A 20830-nucleotide genomic window follows, 5' to 3' on the forward strand; every position below is an offset into this window, starting at 1 on the left:
TCTGTTAAGATGTATCATGGACGCATGTATAGCTTGTATGTTACAACCCTGCAGACGTGTTACTCAGCATCTACTAATGACATGTGCATCCTCTGAGTGGGGCATGGACTCCAAGGGCAATGGTAGCCTCCTGTCACCCTCATGATCTGCTTTCCTTTCCGCCATTAAATTCTGTTGAAGATGTGAAATCCTGCAGATGGGCTCATAGCCCAGGCTGAGCACTTTTAATTTGATTCTCTCCTTTACTTTTTTAGTTAAAAAAATCTCAACATAGTAATCTTTTAGATAAACATGTTAGAATCAGCTAAATATATTTTTACCTCTCGAAATGTCTTCCCCCCATTTTGATCCTTCTCCCTTTCCCTGTTGAAAATCACCAGGTATGCTTTTCATATCCTCTAAGCCCATCACCGTCATGAGCCATGGTTCCTGATTGCAGTGCCCTTGGTGAGTGTGTTGGGGACAGAAATACTGTCAGTCCCCTTTGTGTGGCCTTCCTCCTCCTGTTCCCACTCCTGCTTGCTCATCACAAGAACCAAATCCCGTTCTTCACAAAGACGAGGTGTCTCCACCTACTTCAGCACCCTTTTATCAGCTCTTCATTCCGTTTTGGAGTGCAGCCTCTTCATTCCCGTCCTGGATCTCAAATCTATACCCCTTTATCTTTGAAATCGTTATTTCTGTACCAGAGGATTCCTTCATTCAGCAAACATTTATGCCCAGTATGGTGGGGGGAACATGATTGCTTTAGTACCCAGTAGACCTGAACCAAGATTGCATCAGAAAACAGGAGATTGTTTTGTGCGGAGCCCTAGGAAAACAGTCCCTTCATTGTCTCAGCGCCAGCTTGAAGGGGCAAAGGAGAGAACCGTGTGGTAACCTGGGAATTAAGGGCAGCAGGGAGGTAGAGTGGGAATGTTGAAGGCACACTGGAAGGGTGCCTGAGGTTTGGGTCACACTCCCATGTGCTTCTTTCTGCAGCATGCCCGCCTCCCTTGGGGGCCAGTTGGAAAGCCGTGGGCTGGTTACTATGGGAATTGATGGGTGCTGCTGGCAGCGAGAGAAGCAGAGTTCTTGGAATCGGTCCCAAAATCCTAGGAGAGCAGGGTTTTCCTCCCTCTGGCTTCCCTGCTTACTGTTCTTGGATGAACGAGGTTGATTTTAGCTTGGGGAGAGCATTTCCAACAGCTCCCCTCTGGCGCCCTAAGGAGAGCTGGGGGCTCCTCGGCAGGCGGACTTCACAGAGGGCAGGGCAACACAAGGGATCACCAGGTTGCCCCCCATGAACTTGTTTTCGCGGTTGGCTTCTCACGCTTCAGTGAGCTCGGAATGCAATTCAAGCTTCTGTTTCTTTTTACTCTGTCAGGGAATGTGCCACGGACAAGGAGAGGGGAAGTCAGTATTTAATTCCAGAACCACAACCTTCCCCTTCTTCCCTGCCATTACCCCTCACCAAAAAGGTGGGGGGCGTTGGGTGTGTGTTCCAGGGTTGCCGATTCTGAAGTGTCAGAGGTAGAAAGCAGATGTTTTAATGAAGTGATACCCGAATTGGAAAACAGCGGGTTCAAAATACATTTTATAAGTCCTCTTTCATTAATTTGATTAATCGTTAATTTTTAAAAGCTCTACCATTGTGTGTGCTCGTTTATTTTTGTAACTGCTCATGAATATGGAATGTAAAGCATTGATTTTTTTCCCTAAGAAAACTATTTGGCTTGAGGAGGGAAGAATATTAAATTAAAGTATCATGAACATTATAAAGTTTAAAAGGACAGAAAGAGCTGCAACCACCCCCCCCAACATTTTTGTTTCAGTTAAGTGTTTTCTCTTGTTTCTGATTCTTTTACCACTAATGAAAACCTTTTTCAGGGGAAAGCTTTTCTTTTGATTTTGGGAGATTCTGCTGAATTCCTCCTGTAGTTGTAAGAGGACTGGCTGTCTAGTTCTATTCAGACCCTGACTTTGGGGTCTCAGAGGTGATGAGTCACTTGGCAGAGCAATCATGAGATGTTGAATTGGCTTGTGATTTGGATGATTTTTCTCTTGAAGCTTTAATGCTCCTTTTTAATCCATTTCATTTCCCTTTTCTGTGGGGGGGGGGGGGCGGGGAGGGAGGGGCTGGGAAGGAAGGCCAGTCACACACAGGCCTTGCTTGCCCTCCTTGACCTTCAGATTGGGGAGGTAAGGTGGTTAAGAAAAAAAAAAAGTACAGGGAAGGGTGTGGTATATTTTGCTAGAGATGAATTGCTTCACTGTGGCAAAGTCAAGTGTCCTTCTTGGGGAAGCAGCAGAAGCCTTCCCGGAGGAGGCAGCTATGGAGTGTTGGCACAGCCCCAGCTCTAGTATTTCAGTGAGTCAAGGGCATTATTATCTGAACTGGACCTGAAAGAATAAGTAGCCTCTCAACAGGTGTTTTCCTTTGCTTTTCAGCCTGAGAATCACTCAGGGTCCTGATTTTATTGGTGTGCTTCGATTTATACCTGTGAAACACTTTAGACCTAGTGTATGTATTCATCAGAGTGCTTGCAGAATGCCAGACAGTCTACACTTGGGTTATAAATGTGCCACCAGATGGAGGGGGCCAGTAATACCGTGACGGAGGGGAGCATAGGGTGCGACGGGAGCCTAGAGAGAGGAGGGCCGCTAACCCTGAGGATGGGGGGTGGGGGCGCCAGGGCCCAGGCATGGGAGTCAGCTCTGCAGTGGCTCCCTGACACCTGTCATTCTGCCATGAAATAAGTGGAGCTCCTCCGAGTTGAGAAATGGGAACACTTTCTCCCAATGAGGAAGCTGAGGCTCATGGAGTGTCAGTTCCGTCAGTCCGTTTGCAGTTGTGTTAGCACTGAGATTTGAACGCGTGGCCACAGACGTTGCCCAGAAACCCCTAAACCTTGCAGAGTAGTTCCTGAAACCCCTGTGTTGTCCACATTGAGGCTAGTGAGGCAAGTCCGCTGCCCAAGGCCTAACCTGTACATGGCAGAGTTGAGATTTCAGTGGTGTTTTTTCCAAAATGCATACCTTTCCACAGAGAGAGCCCACCGGAAGTTCAGTAGAAGGGGCACTAACACAAGCTTGAGGAAGAGGTGGCCCTTCAACTGGGCACAACAGGGTGGATGTAATTCGGAATTGGAGAGGCACTTTATCAGTGACCACTCAGAACATATGGAACACAGGAGAGAAGGCATGGGAAAAGGTAAAGAGAGGAGTGTGTTCAGGTAAGAGAGAATAGTTCACTTTTCCTGGAGTGATGGCTGTGTAGAGGGGTGTGGGGGAAAAGAGTTGAAAAATCAGGTTGAAACCCACTCATCTAGGACTTGGAGCACCTAAAGAATTTGGACCCTTTTTATGTCGTTATTGAGAAACCACTGATGGTTTAGGAAAGATCACGAAACCTAGTTGTTTGTTTTATGAACTATAATTCTGATTGTATAAATTCTCAGAATCTTGTCGACCTGATGAATTCATGGCTGTGAGGTGACTGGAAACGTGGTATTGTTATAAATCTGTTTGAATGGTGGTATTTCTGGGGCTTATTTTATGTACACAGTCACTAAGTCTGCCATAGATGGAGGTTATTTACGGGTCTGTTTCAGGTCCAAAGTCTTGCACAGGGAGTTTTTCCCATGGGATTTAGGCTGGTAAGCATTTAGGCAGGAGCGCCCTATGTGGCCTTTCCTGGGCTGGCTTCCCTAGTCCCAGAAAAGAACCAGCTCCAGCTCCAGCCAGGCCTCCAGTGGCCACTGTCCTTGTATTATTGGCCAGAAGTTCCCAAAGGGCTCTGGTTGGGCTTTTAGCCATCTAGATTATTTATAAAAATATATCCATCATACTGCTCTTTGGAGAGGATTATAATTTTATACTTCTTAATAAAAATTGTCTCATTTACGGGTATCGTTGTAAGAAGGAGATTTGTTCAGCCCTAGTTAGGATTGATGATGAAGCACATTTTCTCTTTGAGCCCAGAGGTGGTGGCACAGAAGGACACATACACTCTGTACAATTCCTGCAGTCAGGTGCTGTGTTTGTCTTGTTTCATCGTTGTCTGTCCATGGCTGGATATAGCGTGTGGGACACAGTAAGTCCTACATACATACTTGTTGAGTAAATGTTGGATGAATCTTGGATAGTTGTTCCTATGGCGTAGCTATTGTAGTTGATGAAAAAAACTGGTTACGTTTTTATTCAGAGAGAGAGAGAGAAAGAGAGAGAGAGAATCTTAAGCAGGCTCTGCAGAGTCAGCACAGAGCCCGCTATGGGTCTCAAACTCATGAAACTGTGAGATCGTGACCTGAGCCGAAATCAAGAATTGGATTCTTAGCCCGCTGAACCACCCAGATGCCTCTGGTTACATTTTTAATTAAGACTCCTTTCTCCTGGTTCTAGATGTTTTGTTAGAGATAAAGGTTTTAAAACCCTTTTTGATATGTTGCTTCAAAATGTTAATAACACTTTAAACTTCTTTTAGGATAAAATAACCAAGTGGAATAGAAGTAACTAAAAATATAAAATCTTGTAGGCTAATTTAAAAAATACAGAATGTGTATTACTGGCATCCTCTCCCATTCTCTTTAGAAAGGGTCACTACTCTAAATTAATATATCTCCTTTCTAGCCAAGATTTCATTTTACTTGACTCAAAGCCCACAGTATAGATGCAAGAACAAGGTTTGCCAAAGCATGGAACAGTAATAAGATTTTTTTTGTTCCTGGCAACTTGGAATTAATTTCTGTAATTCTAGTAATTAATTATGGAAAAAAATGTTATTTTGTTAACATTTAATGGAAAGTTGAAATAAATGTGTATAAATATTAAGTGTGATTTGTTTTCTGATAGAGTGATAGCAGAATATGAGGAAAAGCTGATTATTTGAAGATTTGATCAAGCTAATAAGAGCCTTTGTTTCTGTGACTGCTTACATTTTCTTCTCGATGGTATAGCATGATAATATGGCATGCTGCACACCGGGGTGATTGTTGGAGTATCCCTTGGAAACTTCTGGGCATCGTTCATCTGGGAGCCAGTTTATAGTAATGTGTGGGGAGATAAATTTTGTGCTTATAGGTTGGTATTAAGTTTAAAAAGTCCTGAGATTTGGGGCACCTGGGTGGCTCAGTTGGTTAAGTGTCCGACTCTTGACTTCAGCTTGGGTCGTGATCTCACACACAGTTTGTGAGTTTGGGCCCTGCATCAGGCTCTGTGCTGACAATGAGGAGCCTGCTTGGGATTCTTTCTCTCTCCCTCTCTCTCTGCCCCTCCTCCACTTGCGCTTTCTCTCTCTCTCTCTCTCTCTCTCCCTCTCTCTCTCTCTTTCTCTCACTCTCAAAGTAAATAAATAAAATCAAATATTAAAAAAAAAAGTCCTGAGATTTGATTTTTATACTGTAAGAGATTTCACAGTGGTCATTCTGTCTCTGGAAAATGTTTAGACTTCCTTAATTCTGTTTTACATTTTGCAGCTCAATATCTAGTGTTAGGAGATAATTGATGCATTATATATAAGGCCTTAGTGGGTACTGCCTACTGTTTCTAATATTTTTTAAAAGGAAATTATCTTTTACGCTAATCAGTATATCAGTTTTGAAAACTGTTGAAATTTAATCACCGATAAAGGATTTTACCTTTCTATACTTATTGTAGTTCCTTGTATTCCTTCCAATGGGCTTCTGAAGGGGTAAAAATGACATTGGTTTTCAAACCACGTGCCACATGCCAAATTGAAGCAGAGAATGTTGTCGATATTTAATGTACTTGAGATGATTTAGGCAACAGGACCCTTGGGAAACCAACAAATATATTTGCAGGTGCCCTTCCTTGACACTTGCTGTTAAGACTCAATGATTTTTCTTTTTAAGTTTTTTTTTTAATGTTTATTTATTTTTGACAGAGAGAGAAACAGAGCATGAGCAGGGGAGGGGCAGAGAGAGAGGGAGACACAGAATCCCAAGCAGGCTCCAGGCTCTGAGCTGTCAGCACAGACCCCGATGCGGGGCTTGAACCCACAAACTGTGAGATCATGACCTGAGCCGAAGTCGGACGCTCAACCGACTGAGCCACCCAGGCGCCCCGTAAGTTTGTTTGTTTTTAAGTAATCTCCACACCCAACTTGGGGCTTGAACTCACAATTCCGAGATCAAGAGTCTCGTGCTCTTCCACCTGAGCCGGCCAGGTGCCCCTCAGTGATTTTTCTTGATGGTTACAATCTTGTTATGTTAAGCAGGTTAAGTAGAATGATTTCCATGTAGAATTTAGATTTTTAAGACCAAACTGAGCTTGAAATATTAGATGGCAGAAACATGCAGCTGTAGTTAGAGTTGCCACAACCTCTGTCTTAGAAAGGAAGGGGGTCAGCAGGGACAGCTTCCATGTAGTGGTGCAGTAATGACTCATCTTCTCCTTCTGGTGCAGAAAATAACTTGCATTAGGTGTGCCTTCTCCCAGCCTGTGAGCTCCAGGAGTCCACCTCTTGGCACTTGGCTTAGGTGGGAGGGAGAAGAAGAGCCTAGAGTTACAGTTTTTTTTTTATCTGTTGGACCCACAAGAGATAAATAACATATGAAATCCAGACAGTCTTGGACATGTTTTTCTTTGGTTATCAGTTTCTGTCCAGGCAATCCTATTATAGTCATTAAAACAAAACAAAACAAGACATTTTTGAAGGTTAGAGGTCAGCGGTGTTACAAAGTTCTGTGTGTGTGTGTGTGTGTGTGTGTGTGTGTGTGATTGATACTCTGAGGTGGGGCTCTAGTTCTCTAGTTTCTGGCTATACTTAGCAGGTGCATTAGGGACACAGCCAGGTAATTCATGTTTCTGAAAGTAATACCCATAGCCTCCTGTCAGGTGCCCAGAGCCTTTACAAATAGTTGGGAGCGACAGCCCTTCCCAGCCCTCTGTGGACACAAAGAATGACTTCATTTACTTCTGTGAGACCAGTATAAAATTCTCAATCAAATTAGCATTTGCTCTGAAAAAGTAGAAGTGTGCCATTTAGTACTTTTCTTTGGGTTTATAGGAGAATGTTTTGAAATCAGAGCAACTTCGGAAGACATAAGCTTAAAAAATTCCCAGACTCTCCTGAGTTGTAGTTCTTAGAATAGGGAAAGAATATGCCCCAAGCCTCTCAGTGCCTGAGACTGTTTCCCATACACCGTTCCCGGGTTGACATTTATTTTGCTCATCGTGGGAGATCAGGAGATGCGATTTTTTTTTTTTTTTTTTTTTTTTTTTTGTACTCAGCCCATGTACTGTGCCAGACTGTGAGAAACAAGGGCGACCTCTTTTTCTCTGGCTTCTGGAGAATGGTATTGACATTAGGCAATGTTGAGCCAGGCCCAGGAGGTATGTGCCACCCACTCCTTGTTTGCAACTCTGGACTTTACCGCCATGTACTGTTGAGTTACAGATTTTGTATTATGTGAGGGGATTGTGAATGATCCCCATAGCTTTGGGAGATTTTGAGGAAGGTGATGATGTGGTCCTTGCCACCGAGGCCTGGATTAGGCAGCTGTCTATTCTTGTTTTGTGCCTGTAAGAGCCAGTTCCTAAACATGGAGGCACTTCCACCCCAGGGCCTATCGGTGCCCAGGGTTAGAAGGCTGAGTGAAAGCTAGCAGATGCCAAATTTAAGTATAAACAATTAAGTACTGAAGTATAAAAACTTTAAAAATGGGCTCATATTCTATTTGGGCAGAGAAAACTTGTTCATGTGAAATAATTGTAATTAGTGGAAAGGAACATACAATCTGATTGCTGCATTGACAGTTTTTATGTGTCCCAAGGTAGAAAGAAAATCAGTGTATCAAGCTGAAAATACAAGTAGGAGCTTTTGATTTCTGGTATCTGAATGTGGAGGGTCGGGGCAGGGAATAAGTTAGAGAAACTCTGTTGTTCGAGAAGTGTGACCTCCTCCATGTTCCATGATCCTAGAGGATACTCAGTTGTCTGGTGCTTTGATGAGAGTCTAGGATTAGAATCAAGGTACAGTTTTACCTCCTTTGGAGAAAGTATTTGTTGATTGATCACTGTCTACCCCACGTATTAAGGAAGATAAGCAGTTCTCCCCCTCTCTGGTTTTCTGGAGAGAAGTTATCAGCCAGAAGCTGAAGCTGAATCCTGTTTATCTACACAGATTACTGTTTCTTTCTTGGAAAATTTGTTTGAAAACCAAATTAGATTTTAGCTTGGCTGAATCTGTCCATCTGTCTGAAGTCTGCTGTGAATGGTAGGCACTGGACATTCTCTCTCTGATTGGTTGTGCTGCTGGTTAGCTAACTAAATGCATATGTGCTGTACGGAGATATGCATTTGATACTAATATTAGCATAATTACTTCTTAATTAAATGTAAAACACTGATAAGTGTACAAGTCTCTGACATTTGTTGATTTTAACAGTTGGATGACAGATACTTCTTACCTGAATTTCTCTTGCAAAATACGTTTTCTGTCCCAGTTAATTGTAGTTGTTGTGCCAAATAAAATAAATAAATAGATATTAGGTAGCTTGCCGGGGTTTCTAATTAAAATTAAATAGTTTGCCTTTTTGTTTATTTTAAAGACTTCCTTTTTGCTGACTAGGTAAGTAATAGGTGCTAATTTTGGAGGATTTGGAAAATAGAATGGGACAAAAAAAATCCTCATTTATGTTCTTATTATTAATATTTTTAAATTAAAATTATTAAAATATTCAAACCATAATTGAGAGTGCATTTGCCAGTTGATGAGCTGAGTAGACCCCACAGAGAGAGAGAGGGCACGTATTCGGAAAACTTCACAGGACGGGAGCTGTCTGTTCGGTGTCTGTGGTCTTCCAGAACGGAGCACAAGATTAAAATAGTGCCAGAAGCTTGTGCGTGTGTTTGAAGTTGTACGAGCCAGAATTGGAAACTTCATCTTCTATTCACTTTTACAATTAGTATTGTGGTGAAAGGAAACTTTGTAAGACATAATAAAATAAAGAATAAAGCTTGAAAATCACTTCATTCAGATGTTCATAGCTGAAATAAAATGCAGCTTAGATCTGTCTCTCCTGTGTGGCCTCGTGGTGCCCCAGGTGAGCCTGTGGTGCCTTTGGGCTGTTGGATTTCCCAGCACTTCGGGATTGCCTTTAAAATGATGGGGAACAATGAGGTCAAATACTTCCCTCGAGGTTCTGATCCCCCTGCCGATGCAAGACTCCCGGTATGATACCTGGCGTCACTAGCTAGTGGGGAGTTTACCGTGGTTTTTCTTCTTCCGTAGCTGTCCTGGGATTTTTTTAAAACCCTACTTTTGATTTTTTTTTTTTTTCCGGCTTTGTGTTCTCTGGCTAAAGATGCTTTCTTGTGGCCTTCAGCACAGCCCTGTGAGGAGGAGGAGGGGGCAGGTAGCCTCATCCCATTTTACACACGAGGAAGCTGAAGGAGCTTGTCTGAGGCCCTTTGACTGTATATGGCAGCTACCATTCTTCTTTCTCTTAGGGGTCTTAACTTTTTTCTCTTGGTTGTCTTTCCAGTGATAATAACACCAACCACACCAATGATTTTATAATAGTAAGAGCTGACCTTTATCACCCGCCACATGTCAGGCAGTGTTGTACGTGCTTTTGCATGTACTCTTACTCCCATGGAGTAGGTGTTACCTTCGTTTTAGAAATGAAGAAACTAAGGCCCACAGAACTTGCCCAAGGTTTGTAACACTCACGTGATAGAGTAATTGTGAATCTGAAATGAAAATACGTACAATTACAAGCAGGTTCAAGGCTCTCATGAAACGATGGTAGTTATGATGACTATGGCATGTATCCAGTTATAATTTCCACTTCTGTGTCTTTGTCTTCATTAGACATTGAGTTTATCGAGGGCAGTTGGATGTGTCTTGCTGGCTGCGGTAGCCCCCGGGCTTGGTCCAAACTTTGTGCCCTGTTACTACTATCGTTGAATGGTCCTTTGAATGTCTGGTGTGGCTGTCTTCTGGGGTTTAGGATTTGGTGTCATTTTTGCTCTCCATCGTCTGGTTAATCACCTGGTTCATCGAGTCATCATGCTGAATCTGCGTGGATTGGTGATTTATTGAACTCATAGGGGCTAATACTTTGACCACCCACCTCCTTGTCCCCCACTGCAGGTCCCCCTGGGACTGGTTGTGTTCTGAGGCATTGACTCACTTGAAATGGCCTGTGTGCTAACTCTAGCCACTGGAATTCTGTTATTTTGAAGAGGCTCTGGACACTTAAAACAAGAATAACATGAATTTTTTAGTTGAGATAAAGAGAACTTACCGAAATTGGCTGAAAGAAGTAGAATTTGGGGAAGCTGAAAATGTTTTTGCATTAGGATGTTCTTGGTCCTTTGAACTGTAGCCAAGAGACTCTTCATAACAGCCTGCATTTAAAATCCAGTTGTAAAAAAAAAAAATGTGACAACACATTGTGGCTGTTTTGTCTTGTTTGAAGTTAGGCTGGGAGAACAAGGCCGTTACTCTCAGTGGGGTGCTTACTCTTTGAGCCAGCCTGTTCCAAAGTGGGAGAGTTGCTGCTGGAGTCAGGACTGAGCGACTTTCTTGGTGGTGGTTGAAACCAAAGGGACACCAAGAAGGCTGCAGCTGTTTTGATATTAGGGTTTCAATCTTTGGTTTGCTAAAGCTCTGTTTTTAATTGCCATTGATAAGCAAGACACTATCCCGAAGGAAGGACTATTTAGATTCTAGTTTTGGTTCCAATTCCATAGCTCAGTGTGGATGATTTGATTGGCTGGGATAGAAAACTCCACATGGCTTTTGTTTTTCTCTCTGAACAAATGAAGTAACCTTCGTTCTCTTAGGAAGGGTAATTGAGATAATGGGTAAAATGCTACCTGGTGAGTAGCTTATTCCTGTGTTCCTAGGGAGTGGAATTCACCTCTGTGGGTCTCTAGGATATAATGAACGTTAGACCTAAGGCTACGCTTCCTGCAACAGGGAAGTCTCCAGCTCCTTTTTTTTTTTTTTTTGTTCAGATAGAGAGTACCTGGAAGTCACGGTGATTTTGATAGCAAACCAGGAAATATCCATATATTTAATTCCATCACAGGAACCAAGAATGACTTTCCTAGCAGAAAATGCCCACATTTTCTGTGTATGGTGCAGAGTCAGCACCACTGGCTCAGGTTTGGAGGCGGGGTGGAGAATGTCTCATCTAAGCATGACTTTTTTGTGTTTATGGAGGTGCCAGTTTCCTGCTGCTTTTCTTTCCTTACTTGTTCTGCTGCCATGTGCTTTGTTGAAAAACCCTATGTCATATGCCAGAAGACTGATGAAAAGTCTATGGGAGAAAAACCTTAAAGACTGAAAAAGTTCTCTGTCACCAGTTTCATTTGTTTTGTGAACAGGAAGAAGACGTCTGTTGTCTTATTTTTTATCAGGGGACTGTATTTTTCTCAGATCTTCTAGCTTAGTTTTTAATCTTAACAATGACATGTGTTCAGTGTAAATAACGCAAACAAATAAAAGGAAATTAAAAAAATAAAGTAAAAATTACCCAGATCCTAAACCCAACAGTATATTTTAACATTTTGTTAAATACCCTTATATAATTTTTCTGTACACCTACAACATAAAAATACATGTATGCAATTTTTTATTTGGTTTTATATTCTGTTATGTTTCTGTTTTGGGACTTCATTGATTTTTGGTCAGTCCTATAACTGATGTCGATAGATTTATTTCTCAGGATATCCATTTATAGCTAGAGAGTATTTCCCCAGGTTTCTGTACCCATTTATGTAAAATGCTCTAAAATCTTTGTAAGAGGAGGAGGCCATTAATTAAGCATAACTTCAGAGAAGTTATTTAGTCTGGGTTGCCAGGTTTTTCATATAGTTATGTGTAAATAAATGATGACTAAGATTTCTTAAACAATACTGATGAAAATTTTTCTAGAGTTATTGTACACTTGTAGCATGTTTAAATGTATACTTTGGCCCCAGGAATTTATTTCTAGGAATTTGTCTTAGTGAAATGGAGAGCATGTACAAACATGTCTGTACCATGCGTTCACTGCAGCATTGCTTAAGGCAAAAATTTGGAAATTATGTGCAGTAATTTATGGCTCTATTCAATACGGTATCCAGCAATGCGTCCATAAAAATGTACATCCTAAAATATTTGAGAGAAGGGAAAATAGTCATGCTATAATAAGAGAAATGCATGTTAGGAATTGTACACAATGCCAACTTTATGAAGAAAAAGCGCTCTATTCCTCCAAATATATTTATTATTTTATACTTAAATATATAGATACATGCACTCACAAATAGTTTGATGTTTTTCTTATAAATAAAAAAAAATGAAGTGTAACATGCATACAGAAAAGCACACAGACTCTAAGCTTTCTACGTTGATAAACTTTTGTAAACTCAACACATATGTGTAACCATTACCTAACTTAAAAGTTAGAATATTATCTAATTCTAAAAGCTTCCTCATGTATTCTCCCATTCCATCACCCTTGCTCACCCTCTTTCCCCAATACAAGGAAAGGTGACCACTGTTGTGACTTACATCACCATGGGCTAGCTGTGTCTGGTTATGAATTTTATAAAAATGGAGTAATAACGGTATGTACTCTTAGTCTGGTTTCCTTTGCTCAATATTATATTTGTGGGTATAACAGGTTTTCTCTCTCCCCATGTAGTATTCTGACATGTAACTCTACTGCAATTTCTTTATTTATACTGAACATGTTTTGTGTGTGTGTGCGTGTGTGTGCAGTTTTTGCCATCACAGCTAATGCTGTTATGGGCCCATTCTGTATGTGTTTCTTGGGCACCGAGGTGCACATTTCTGTTGGGCATCTATATCTAGGAATGGGTAACTGGGGTTGTGTTATGTGTTTGTTCAGTTTTTGTAGGTAACACAGAACATTGTAAAGTAGTTATACCAGGTCACCGTTGTTAACAGTGTTCGAGCCTGCCAGTGGCTCCACATCTTCACCAACACTTACTTTTAGTTTTTCCTTTTAGCCATTCTAGTGGCTGTGGGGTGGTGTCCATTGTTTGTTTAGATTGCATTTTCCTGAGGACTAGTGAGAAATTGCGCTTTGACCTGAATAAATTCCCTTCTGAGGAAATCTTATGTTATTAAATCTTGTGCTAATCAACTTCATGTTAGCAGTAACAGAAACGGTTACCTTCCTCTGGCACCGAGGGCGTGTTGTACGCCCAAGTTCTTCAAATCGCCAGACCCGAAGTTGATTCTTCTGGATCATTTAAGTGGGGCAGTCATTAATAGATACAACTTGTCATGCATCCAAATTGTGCTGCTTGATGATCCAGTTTATGTGATTTTCTGTTCTATATTGAGCAAATGTTTGACACTGTGAAATATTTCAAGTTACCTATTCGTTTTACATCATGACTGATTAAATGTTGGCCAAAGAATTCAATTTAAGAAATCCGAAAGGGAAAACTTTTGGGCTTTCGTGTGCTGATTTTCTTTAGACCTGTATATCAAGAATGACTCACCCCGTTTTTATTCAGAGTAACTTTTAAAAGAATCTCACTCTACAGTAGAAAATTGCAAGTAAATTTAATGCAGATGGAAAGTGGATTTGAGACTTAAGTCTGGGTCTAATCGCTACATGGAATATCTGAAGAAGACTGGTAGTCTTGGCATCCAGTTCCTGGCTTTTAGTATTAACTTTTTTTGGATCATAAAAGGAAACTAAGACATCCTTTAATTATCAAATTACTGGTCTTAGAATAGGGAGACTTCATGGTAGAACTTCAGTCTGCCATCTTGAAATAACACTGGTATTGAGCAAGTCCTGTGTACCCGGCTTGATGCCAAGCATTGTCATGTTTTCTTGCTGAATCCTCACCAGTAGTGTGAAATAGGTAATGTTACACCTGTTTCATATATGAGGAAGTTGAGGCCTTGAAAAAGGCCACACGATGAGTAAATGTGAGGAGCAATTTCCTAACTCTGATTTTATGATTATATGATGGAAAATCATAGTATTTAGGACCTTTAGTTTAAGTTGAACAACTCTGTCAACTCTTTAGATGTCCTGGGGGTACCAGTAACATATAAAAATGGAGTGCTAGTGTTTGAATCTCAGATGAAGGCCACGTAGGGTATGTTATGGAGAAAATTGTTCTTCTAGCCTCATTCTCTCTCATACTGTGCCGAGGTTTTCAAGTAATCATCCAGATTAAAGACACATTTTTCAGTAAACGCTAATACCACTAGTAGAGGTGATGAAGTTAGAGAAATTTATGGCCAAGCTTCAATCTTAAGGGAACAAAAGCATGCATTTGTTAATTTGTTTGTTTTGAACGCTGCAGCTCCTGCAGGACTCTCTGTCCTAGGTAAATCATATATGAACCAGCTCCCAAGGGACCTGAGTTCTTATGGAGATCTAAGACATATAGGAAGGTAACCTTAATACGAGGTAGAAAGGGCAACCGGTATGAGGTATTTAGCCTGGGGCAAAATGCCGCAGGAATTCATAGCGGATGACAACTTTCCGCTGAAGTCTATCAAGAAACGCTTTCTGGAGAAGGTGGCCTTGGAACTACCTTTGACGGGGAGACAGAATATGGATACTTCGAAATTGGTGTCTCGTTCCGGGCAAAGCTACTACATAGTTTATCTTTTTATGACTGTGAATAAATATGCTAATTAAAGGAGTACTGTAGATAAAATTTGAGAATTTTACCCTATCAACAAAAAATGGTATGTGTTGTAAAACCGTAATGTTTAGGATGAAGCTTAGGCAAAGCCCCTTTTACTTTTCTTTTTTTTCAACGTTTTATTTTATTTTTGGGACAGAGAGAGACAGAGCATGAACAGGGGAGGGGCAGAGAGAGAGGGAGACACAGAATCGGAAACAGGCTCCAGGCTCTGAGCCATCAGCCCAGAGCCCGACGCGGGGCTCGAACTCACGGACCGCGAGATCATGACCTGGCTGAAGTCGGACGCTCAACCGACTGCGCCACCCAGGCGCCCCAAGCCCCTTTTACTTTTAGCTCTGGCCTCACCTACTCGGTGTCACCCCCACTTACGGGCCTTCTCTGCCCTCTCACTGTGGAGGTTCAGAAACGTGTGCTGCATGAGACGGGGCATCCTAGGCCGTCCATGCCTTCTTTACACTTTTCATAGATGCTCTTTTCCCTGCAGGATTGCCCTTATTATCATGTTAATATTTGTCAGAGCCTGGCACGCATCCTTTGTGAGTGGAGCACGAATGAAGAATTAAATGAAATAGAGTGTTGTGCTTTGTACTAAGTTCCTATTTTTATCACGCACAGGTACTTGCTCAGTTAGTTGCAGCCTGCCCCAGAAAATCATTGTAGTGTAACTGCAACAAGCTGGTTTACAAGCAAGAGGAGCTGAGTGTGCAGGTTTGTGACTTTACGTGAAAATGGTTTTACCTTTAGCTATGATTGTAGGTGTGCCATTGTTTGACCACATGAGTGATTCCTGTAATGGCTGATTCTAAAATTGTTGTTTTTGTTTTGTTTTCCCCCTCATCCTTTCTCTGAAATTGTTTGGATCGGAAGAAAAGGAGGAGAAGGGCTTATTCTCACTGCCTCAATTCCTCATTTAAAATTTAAAATTCTATTGACTTTCCACAACACTGTTGAGACCACAAGATAAACTTTACCTAAACTAGAAGTCCTTAATTGGCATTTTTTATGTGATGAGATTTTGTTCTCTTATAGCCTTTTAGTAATTCAGAATCCTTATTGAGGAAATTTTAGGTGCAATAATAATAGTTAATCATTATTGAATAATTTGTACCCAGAAGTTTGCTAGACTTTTGCCTTCATGATCTTATTTAACCTCCACATCATCCTATGAGATGTTGAGCAACATCCTGATGTTACTTGTAAGGCTAACCGATTTTGACAAGATTACATCACTCGTCAGTGGCTGAGCCGGGAATTGAACCCACATCTGTTTGCTTCAGTGCCTGACCCACTGTGTTAAATTGTTCTTCCCTGTTTTTTTCTGTGTATTTATGCTTCTCTCCTCACATTTTATGGTGATAGGATACATCCTTGTTTTAGCTTCAAGTGATATACTTCAGTTGCCCCTAATCCTTTATGTAACAGTATTTGTTGATTTGACATCTTAGCTACTTTGGTCAAAACACTTTCATTTACTATGGTGTTAACGGTACTTAGAAATTGTGCGGTTTTCCCCTTTAGCAGTTGACAGGGAAAAAGGTAGGCTATTTCGTTTTCACATGTGGTATCCTTTTTTAACTGGTAGTTTAAACAGGTTCTGATAGTCCTCTGAGACAGAACCTTGGAGTTTAGATAATTCTTTCACTAATTTGTGTGAAATAGCATCTCAAGTCAGTGTGTGGTGTAACTGTGCAAGAGCACAGTGCGTGGGTAGTAGCAAAGCGGCCCTTGCACACTGCCGGGCAGAGAGCAGAGAGAAGGGTCAAGCAAATGAGAAAGTACAGGGACACAGTAACTGACCCAGCATTCATAATGTGTTTAGATTGCGCTAGAAAAACTGTCAGTAAAACCCTAAGAAAGAGACTCTTAGCTCCAGAGAACAAACAGGGTTGCTGGAGGGAGGCGGGTAGGGGGATGGGCATTTGATATGATGAGCACTGAGTGTTCTATGTAAGTGACGAATCACTAAATTCTTCTGATGAAACCAGTGTTATCCTGTATGTTAAGTAACTGGAATTGAAATAAAAACTTGAAGCATAAAAAAAAAAAACAAACTTACAGAAAGCGTCATAATTCTTATTGTTATAAGTAGTTAACATCTACATTTTAAAACTATCAATTTCACATCCTGTAATGCTACAGTGGATAACTGTTTATTATATATTGGTCTGCCAGTGCTTGTGGGGTAGGGTGGTATGCTTTGCCAGTCTAACATGTCTAGACAGAACCAAATGTATGATTATATAAAATCACAGCTCAGGGATTATGGTTGAAAAACTTTAATGATCATTGGCAACTCCATGCCATTTCATATTACTTTGCATCCTTCTTTTCATGGCCTAGTGCCGTAAAAGAGTTAAAGTTTATTTTTAGGCAGAACAGAAAATGTCTAAAATGTGATATGATGTGAATCTAGTTTCTTAAGTAAAATATATTTTCCATGCAAATACATGTTTCTTGATTTGGAGAATTGAATGAACCTAAGTAAGAATGATCGCTTCCAGCATTAAAATTGGATAGAAGCTCTTTGAAACCAATCTAAGAACAACAAAACCACTACTTTAAATCCAAATTAGTTTTAAATGTGTGTTGACTGGCACTGTGTCCAGGGTATTTTTTAGGAGTTCAGACTGTCCTGTATCTGTTTAGTTTTTATTTCCTGTCTTCTCCCTCAAGTAGTCTTCTGGGCAGTCTAGCTGCTAGCCTTTTCTTCTTTGCAGGAGAGAAATTTCCAGCATCTCCTCTTCCTCTGTGGAGCTGTCTCCTCCCACACAGGCTATTATAAACAAGCTACAGCGAACATCTTCTTACTGAGTGCAGGGGGTTCCTTACAGAGCCCACATACTGTTCCTTCTTTTTTTTAGATTTATATTTTGCCATGATTTTCCCCAGTTTTTTTTTAATAATGTCATTGGATAATCAAAAGTTTTATATAGGACTAGATCTAATGTATCAATTTTAAAAAGTGGTTATTCCTGTGTCGTAGGAAGCCTTTGCCTGCCCCCTCACCTTGAGAATATTCTGTGTTTTCTTCTGAAAGCTTCATGGTTTTAGCTTAGGCTTAGGTCTGTGTTCCACGTTGAAATGATTTTATTCACATGCCATCTTAGTGATATTCATTCTTTAAGAGAGATATTACCTCTATTTTATAAGTGAGGATTTTGGCTCTCTGAGAATTTGGCACTCTAGCCATTGCATGTAATAGTAAATTTGATTTATAATTTTAGAACCTTTTATAGATGATCATGATGAAACTATATGGTAGGTCGTATCTGTATATACCATTTTGCTCTAAACCTTTTTGAGATGTATTTCCATTGTCACAAAAAAAAACCCCACATTGTTGCTAACAAACAAATGTTCTTTTGGTGACCATGTTTATCCCCATAAAGAAACCAGAGGTGTTAAGTGCGGAACAAGACTGCAACCTTGATGTTGCGTATATTTTATCGGGGAGAGATGTAGTGTTTATGTACAAATGTCCTGTGAAGTTGCCTGGTGTGATTTGCCTGTTAAGGTACTAAATCCTCTTGTGATAAGAAATTGAAGTGAAATGATCAAATTGACTCAGCTATTTAACCTGGCCTAATTACTTGTTTTTACTAGATACGGTACAGGGCTCAAAACTGCTATCAGCGTTCAGATGTCTCAGGGTTATCGCTTATTCCTACTACTTAATGCCTCTCTCTGACATTGTAGTAACATCACTAGTTCCAGCATCTAAGGCTCAAGAGAATTCTCAGCAATCGGTGTTTCGTTGAGGGTCTGTGTTTTGAGTGTTTACTAGGTACTAGCTGTGCTGCACGCATCGTATTTCTCACAACAGTCTCTTTTTCAAGCACAAGTAAAGAGAGACTTTCACAGTACACACTTGGGGGTCATGTGGGGGAACCCACTCCAGTTCTCTAGTAAATCTGAGTGGCGATTTCGCACAAGTCCTTTCATGTGTCTGGGTTGAAATAAGTAACGCTACAGTGTGCTGGTGATTCAGTCAATTCTGAGATACGTGTGGAGTCCTCTGGGGGAAGACAAGGGGCTCCCTGTATTGGATGTGAGAGGTACGCAGAGGTGAGCCGGACAGGAGGAAGCTAATGTTACTCTTAAGGAAGCCTCACCCTCTCATTGGACTGCCCTCCATTAGAATGTATGATTAAACACATTGGAAGCTTGCTGTTGATTGGGGAGAAAGACTGTCTTTGTTTTGAGCTGAGCAGATGAGCATCACTAAGACTGTTCACATGCATCACTTAAGGACACTGAGATTCCCTCGCAAAGCTGGTGTTGCCCCTGCTGCAAATCGGGCTTGTGTCTGCTGCAAGGGAAACGGGCCAGGTTCACAGCACTCTTCCAGAGTGGCCTTCTCACTAAGGAAACATTAGCTTCAGTTGTTAACTCTCAAAGAAAGTGGGACAGTTCTCAGGCTGCTCTTTATTTGTATAGATAAACAACAGGCATTTAATGGAGCCATGCTGAAAGCAACAGTAAAAAAAAGTCTCTGTGTTCTAATTGTAGCCTCTTAGCAAGGTTATGTTAGTTTTTTTAATCTAAAAATTCTGCCTAAGTGGAGATTTCTGTGCATTATGAACCAAATTAAATCCTTTTTCTTAAATAGTATTTGTTCTGCCGAATGTTTGCTACTCTTTCTGATTAAAATGGATTAAAATGGATGTTTATAGTCTCAAGCACATTGACCAGTTAGTTTTTACAAACTCTTCTATACTGTGCATAGGAACCAGATTTAATGGACTTAGTTATTTGTTCTTTCGGTATATTTTGAGAACGATTTTCTGCTTCATGTTTGTTCTCTTCATTTTGATTGAGTGAAGTTTTGCTAAGTCCTTTTGATCTATAAATCAGTTACTGATACATGTAAGTAGTTCATCATTTTAAGGACGTAAGTGAAACTGACTCTGTCCTACAACTCACAGACGAGGTTTTAGAACATTTCTGCAGAAAAATTTTCTGGCTGCAACACTTTTAATTGTCATGTGAAACCAACCATAGATTTCATTGCCATCTCAGTGTCCAGGTTTATGTCAGCATTAATGACAGTTGGTAGGTGATTCTTTGAGTCAACACCGTGTGTGGGTATTTGCAAACCACCATTGGATGTTGCTGTGTCGAAGTGAGTGTTGACTATCATTTATAGGTAAAGAACTTTCTTGTCTTTGTACATATTAGGTTATCTGAATCAAGTAATATTTGCTTAGCTATTTATATGTTAATATGTTTAAAAAGAAATTTCTCTACGAAGAGGCATTAATCATTCACTATTTGTTTGATCAGATGATGGCACTGGCATTCTATTGTGTAATCATAAAATAGCTTGTCATGTTTAATGCTAAGAGCAGATGCACTTCCTAGTATAAACAGCATGCAAAGCCCAAATCTAAATGTGTTATTTAGGAGCATATTAAAATCATTGTATTTTTTGTGATTTAAAAAAGTAACTGCGGATTGCGTTGTGTCAAATTAAAAAAATGTGATTACTGCCACAACTTAAAATCTGAAGAAGCAAAATCTGGCCCATATGTTTTCAAGTATAATGTGTTATTCTTGCAGACTATGTCATGCATAGAGGTTTAGTGCATTAACTTCGGAACCAGGCTGCCTGGATTCAAATCTTACCTATACCGCTTACCAGCTCTGTGATGTTGGGCAAGTTACTTAATCTCTCTGTGCTTTGTAAAATAGTAATCATAGTGATAATAGTATGTACCTTGTTAGGAGAATGATACAAATTAATATCAAGTGCTTAGGACAGTGCCTGGCACATAGTAAGGACAAATGAGCAAGACTGTAAAGCGTGAAATAGGTAGATGTGTGCGTTACGGGAGCTTCTCCTACAATCGGTCCCAGTTCTTTTAAACTAAGTCAGTGATGTCTTGATCAGTCAGTGATACTTGTGGAATAGCTTTCATGCTACATATTAATCTAGATTCCCTGGGGCTTACAAAAGGAATAAAAAGCATGGTTACTACTTTGAAAGCTTGCATCATACTTACATAGGTACCCAAAAGGAGATATACACAATTGAGTGTTATATAGCAATGTGTAAGTGAAAAAGTGTGAATCTTTTACAGTAAAAGCAGAGGGGGAATGAAGAAGTATAAAAGGTGAATTTTGACCTTAGAGGACAGGTGGTTCATTTGGTTGAGTGTCTGACTCTTGATTTCAGCTCAGGTCA

General features: G+C 40.5%; 1 protein-coding gene across 18 annotated transcripts in view; it reads left to right on the plus strand.

The window, feature by feature from the left end:
- The window catches only part of SIPA1L1 (signal induced proliferation associated 1 like 1), a 365199-nt gene that overhangs the window by 96793 nt on the left and 247576 nt on the right, over positions 1-20830 (plus strand). For 3 of the 18 annotated variants that reach the window (XM_047861069.1, XM_047861066.1, XM_047861076.1), the window contains one exon: positions 15262-15354. The exons of the other annotated variants lie outside the window; for them this stretch is intronic. The gene's annotated coding sequence lies outside the window, so the exon portion shown is untranslated. The remainder of the gene's footprint in view (positions 1-15261; positions 15355-20830) is intronic. 18 annotated transcript variants of the gene reach the window in all.

Source organism: Prionailurus viverrinus, chromosome B3 (genome assembly GCF_022837055.1).
Source record: "Prionailurus viverrinus isolate Anna chromosome B3, UM_Priviv_1.0, whole genome shotgun sequence".
NCBI lineage: Eukaryota > Metazoa > Chordata > Mammalia > Carnivora > Felidae > Prionailurus > Prionailurus viverrinus.